This window comes from Schistocerca americana, chromosome 3 (assembly GCF_021461395.2).
Source record: "Schistocerca americana isolate TAMUIC-IGC-003095 chromosome 3, iqSchAmer2.1, whole genome shotgun sequence".
NCBI classification, from domain to species: Eukaryota; Metazoa; Arthropoda; class Insecta; order Orthoptera; family Acrididae; genus Schistocerca; species Schistocerca americana.
Genome location: NC_060121.1, coordinates 836579972 through 836585809, shown reverse-complemented (window position 1 = coordinate 836585809; position 5838 = coordinate 836579972). Strand labels below are relative to the sequence as shown.

Sequence of the window (5838 nt, the reverse complement as noted above, 5' to 3'; positions counted from 1 at the left end):
TATCAAATGCTCACCACAAGTAGTACTGTACTAAACGTTACATGTGAAAACAGAACCAGTCCTTTCCTTTTGCGATATTCCACTGTGTTTACATGTACTCTTGTGTGTCTGTGTTTTTCTTGCCTCTGTGCATTTACCTGATAAGATAAATTTGGTAGAATTGTTTTTCTTTTAGTGGCTGCATTCACTATGGTGAGAAATACTTTTACCCTCAAATCGAATCTGTTTTTATAAGAGATTCTTTACTTTCGGAAGATGTTCAGACATTATTTATCCTGTTATGATTTCTTTTAATGTTCACATGTCAAGTTAATGTTTCTAAAGATATTCTCATTTTTCATTTATTTACTAATGTCATAATTCCTGTAATACTCATGTATGTGTTGATTTCTATTCTTTTTGTAAAGCCTGTATTACTAGAAAAGTCATTTCTATTATCATGTTGTTTCCTGTAAAGATGTTTTCTTTACCTTCATAATTGTATTCTTATGCTGTAAAATTGTAATTGTATAGACACCGGTTCTCCAGGTTAGATAAATGGTAGGAATTCATTTTACTGCACACATTTGTCTGTTGGTCATATTATATTCAGCAAATATCAGAGACTATATAATGTTGTTAGTACTAGCACGTGTGTGCCCTGCTAGGGATTGGTTAAAAGCATTGCTGGTTCTAGGGATATTACAAAAATTAGGGAGTGCACAAGTGGTGGTTAATGGACTTGCCAATTACCCTCAAGACTCTTCAATTCTGACTGTGCACCTGCACAGTCATAATGGATGGCTGCTAACCATCTCTACAAGGAATACATTGGATCTACACCTTTGATGGCACAGTACTACCATAATCTTTACAAGGAATATTGTGTGTCTGCTCTGTGGCGACCTACCAATTCTACCAACATTCTTCAATACTTTGACTGACATTGCTGTGAGTCTGCTCTGTTGTGGCCCAGTACCAATCTTCTCAACTGAAATCTTCATATCAAGAGTCAGTACTGTGTTTCCGTTGGGGGGACAACACTACTTCCTCAGACTGCGTGGTGGTCCACTGGTTATGAGTGCATTTTCTTTTACTGCTCAACCTTTGTGCATAAAACTGTCATAGACTTCTCTTCTGATGAACGAGTAGGACTGTCTTTAGGGACTGTGAGGAGAATTTTTGCTTTATTGACCATCAACTTCTTACTTAACCTTTGTGTGCATCTGATCTATTTGTTTTTGTTAATATGAAAAAATTTTAACAACTTAGTACTGAAAACTGCCCAAAACACTTTCTAAAATTTTCTGAGGGGAACAGGGGATCTATGTATGTAGCCTGTCTGTATGTTGTATGTTGGCAGCGTTATAGACTGTATTAAAATCACTGACAGAGCTCTGCACCCTCGCTGAGAGACTCTGTGGCTGGAAGGACTCGCAGTTGGCGGTTAATAGTTAGCAGTGATGGAGGCTGGCAGTGTTAAATCGAACAGACGGTCTGGACGTGAGTCCGTCATGGAGATTTAGTATTGGTTGGACATGGATAATAAAATGATGATGGCTGTATCTGCTAATGTTGGGAAATGGTATTATTAACGATTAAATATTTTTTGTCTCAAATAGCTCTGAGCACTATGGGACTTAACATTGGAGGTCATCAGTCACCTACAACTGAGAACTACTTAAACGCAACTAACCTAAGGACACCACACACATCCACCCCCAAGGACGGATTCGAACCTGCGACCGTAACAGTCGTGCGATTCCGGACTGAAATGCCTAGAGCCGCTTGGTCACAGCGGCTGGCTATAATTTTTGGAACTGGTTGTCACGTGAATAAGGTAGAATCCGCTAAATACATTGTTTACTCTGCAACAAAATCTTTCCTTTGCTAAGCAAATTCCTATTAGTAGTTACAGCCTATACCAGTTAGAATCGTTTTATTTAGCTGGATGCGTTTGCTGCTTGCTGTATTTGCTGTAGTTCGTGTCTTTAAGATTTTCTGTGAGATAAGTGATTTATTGAATGTATGGGTTATTGTTAGGATTTCTTCTAATTCAGGGCATTCTCTTGTGCTAATTATTTGCAGTCAGGTTGCGTTGGATTTGTATGTTGTGGATAGTAAATGAAATGAATAAGTTTGAGTTGTATTTGTCAGAAAAATTTATATAGGTCAGTGTAGAAATGATAAAATACCAAAGTGACTGTAGGTTCAGTTACACTCAGCAGCATTCAGTACGTTCAGTTGCATTCACCAGTTTAAGTAAAAAAAAAGTAGACCTTTCAACTTACAGAAAGCACTCGCGAGTACAAATGCAAATCCATACAATAAAACTCTTGCAGCAAAGACAGAAAGAACACTGCAAGCAAAAACGCTCATACGAATGCGCTACTGTAAAAGTTCAAAATAATGTTCACAGATCCATGGCTCATACCGCTATTTGCCAGTAACCTACTGAATTGTCTGTTCTAGGTCATACACGATTATTAGTTCACTAACACAGTGAAGGAGGAGCAGGAGCCTTATTAAACGCAAAAATAGAGATCAACCATACTTTCCAGTCAAGTATAACAGAAAATTTTCAATCGTCCTACTTACACTATTTTTCAGTCTGGTTATGCTTTTTATCTGGCGCATATTTTATGAAGGATAAGTGGCAACTTTCTCATCATTCTGTCACATAAATTATTTTTATCTTGTGCTCATTCTAAAGGCACAATTTCTGTATTCTTTTGGCACACCTCTGTTCAAAGACTTAAGCGTTATGGCTCACAGCACTAACAATTTACTTATAAACTGCTATTTACATATTTACACGTATGTCTGCTTAATGTGAAAGTCTGTCATTAGCATCATGCTAGTCGCTGCCGCAGTTCAGCCTTCACACATAATCCTAATATCTACGTTAAAAAGTGCTAATTGCAGGGAAGAAAAATTTGCTACTGAATAATGGAAGAAGTTAAAAAATATACTTTCTCAGATCGTTATGGGATAAAGTTGCGTTGGCTTTGTTGTTTCTGGATATACTAGAAAATAGCCTCCATGGGATTATGTATTTGTAATTATAACAAATGTTGCCATTTCTTGCTCGTCTTCTTGATCAGTGAAAATATAGGTTAAACGTTTAATAGTGCTTTCGCCCATCTTAAAATTTTTGCGTATTATTTAGGTTTCTGTCATATAGTGCTTTCCTTATCTTAGCTTTTTGGCTAAATGATACTAATGTACTTCTTCGTTTATCTCCCACTGATCCTCTTCCTGTTTTTGAAAAAGAGTCTAACGACTCGTTTCATTCCATTTGTCTGAACATTAGCTCTGCAGGAGTGTACGCTGTCGGGAAATGTCGTACACAATTTACAATCTGTTCAACTGGTTCAACTTGTTCTAACCACCTAGTTTGTTTGTGTGCAGTGTAAATACTGAAAAATATATTGCATTCCTGAAAAATACGCCCTACACCGTTTGATTGTGGGTGGAATCTGGAAATCAAAATTAGTTTACTGTTGTGTTCCCTTAGGAATGTTTTCCATTTAGCACTCGTAAAGATCTTTTCTGACTTGCTGACGTGCGGTATATAGTCGCTGACTATTTTCTACTGCCATAGGTAGCAAATTGCTACTAAATACTTAAGTCCTCCTGGTTGGGCACCAGGAGGGATGCAGACGTCAATACTCCTACATCTACATCTATACTCCGCAATAAATCACAATTAGGTGCATGGCAGATGGTATCTCCCACTGCACCAGTTATTAGTGGATCTTCCCGTTCCATTCACGTATGGTGCGCTGGAAGAATTATTGTCTGAATGCCTCTGTGCGTACATATCCCTATGTGAGCAATAGGAAGAGTCATCACTTGAACCGAGTTCTGGAAACCCTGTCAGTAGACTTTCTTGATAATATTTACGTCTATCTTCAACGGTTATCCAGTACAGTTCCTTCACTACATCTGTGACACTCTCCCACGGATCGAACAAACCTGTCACCATTCGTGTTGCCCTTCTCTGTACACGTTCAATATCCCCTGTTAGTCATATCTGGTACGAGTCCCACACCTTTGAGCAATATTGTAGAGTTGGTCGCAGGAGTGATTTTGAAGCAGTCTCCTTTGCAGACTGATTTCATTTCCTAGTATTCTACCACTAAACAGAAGTCTACGACATGCTTACCACGAATGAACCTATGTGATCATGCCATTTCATATCCATGCAAAGTGTTACACCCCGATGTTCCTATCAGTTGGCCGATTCCAGCTGTGACTCATTGATGTTATACTCATAGAATACTTCGTTTTTTCGTTTTATAAAGTGCAAAATTTCAAATTTCTGAACATTTAAAGCACGTTGCGACGCTTTGCACCACGTTGAGATCTTATCAACATCTGACTGAATATTTATGCAGCTTTTTTCGGATAGTACTTCATTATACATGACTGCATCACCTGTCAAAAGACTCCGGTTACTATTAATACTGTCGGCAAGGTCATTAACATACAACGTGAACAGGAAGGGTCCCAACACACTCCCCTGAGGCATACCTGGAGTTATTTATGCACCTAATGATAACTCTCCATCCAAGATGACAAGCTGTATCCTCTCTATCAAAAAGTACTCATTCTGGTCACACCGAGCGAGGTGGCGCAGTGGTTAGCACACTGGACTCGCATTCCGGAGGACGACGGTTCAATCCCGTCTCCGGCCATCCTGATTTAGGTTTTCCGTGATTTCCCTAAATCGCTTCAGGCAAATGCCGGGATGGTTCCTTTGAAAGGGCACGGCCGATTTCCTTCCCCATCCTTCCTTAACACGAGCTTGCGCTCCGTCTCTGATGACCTCGTCGTCGACGGGACGTTAAACACTAATATCCTCCTCCTCCTCCCATTCTGGCCACAAATTTCACTTCATGCCTCATATAATCGTACTTTAGGCAATAAGCGTAGTTGTGGTACTGAGTCAAATGCTTCTCGGAAATCAAGAAATGCTGCATCTACCTGATTGCCTCCATCCAAAGCTTTCGGTATTTCGTGTGAGAAAAGTACAATTTGGGTTTCATATGATCGATATTTCCGGAATCCATGGTGGTTGGCATAGAGGAGGTCAATCTCTTCAAGATACCTCATTAAGTTTGAGCTCAGAATGAGTTCTAAGATTCTACAACAAATCGGTGTCAAGGATACTGGACGGTGGTTTTGTGGATCACTTCTATTACCCATCTTGTTGACGGGTGTGACCTCCACTTTTTACAAGAACTGGCATGGTTTTTGTTCTAGGAATCTACGATAGATTCTGATTAGATGGGCTAACTCAGCCGCAAATTCAGTGTAGCATCTTACAGGCATTACAGCCGGTCCTGGAGTTTTATTCAGTATTAACGGATTTATCTGTTTCTCAACAACACTGACAGTGATACTTATTTGAATCTCACAAGCAGCTTCAATTTCTGGTGGATTAGAGTTTCTTGGCTACTGCAACAAATACCTCACCTCCATTTTCCATTTGACTGTCCTATCGATTTATACTTCAACTTTTGCCATAAATCTCACTGGTTTCAATTTCAGGCTTCAACCAAGTATTATGTGAGCTTCAAACTCTGGCACTTTTTAGCAAATGCTTTGACTGTTTACCTTTAGGATTTTAACACTTTCACATGTGGGAGAGATTTCTTTCGATCTTACACTGATACTTCCAGGTTTCCTACAGCTTTCGTTATCTAACCAAAGAAACTCTTGGTGCACCCTACACACAGTCAGCTACCTGAGTAGCAGCCTCTGATGTGTAGCGCACATTTGATACGTTTAGTAGGACCCTACAATTCTCAACCCTATCACGCAAGTCAAGCAAGTCACTGGTCTCCAGACTCA

At 39.5% G+C, this 5838-nt stretch overlaps 1 non-coding gene across 1 annotated transcript; it reads left to right on the top strand.

Moving 5' to 3' along the window:
* The first annotated feature begins 4606 nt into the window (after nucleotides 1-4606).
* On the top strand, nucleotides 4607-4679 carry Trnaa-cgc. Its single transcript has one exon. It is a non-coding gene; the product is annotated as a tRNA-Ala (tRNA).
* Nucleotides 4680-5838: the final 1159 nt, after the last annotated feature.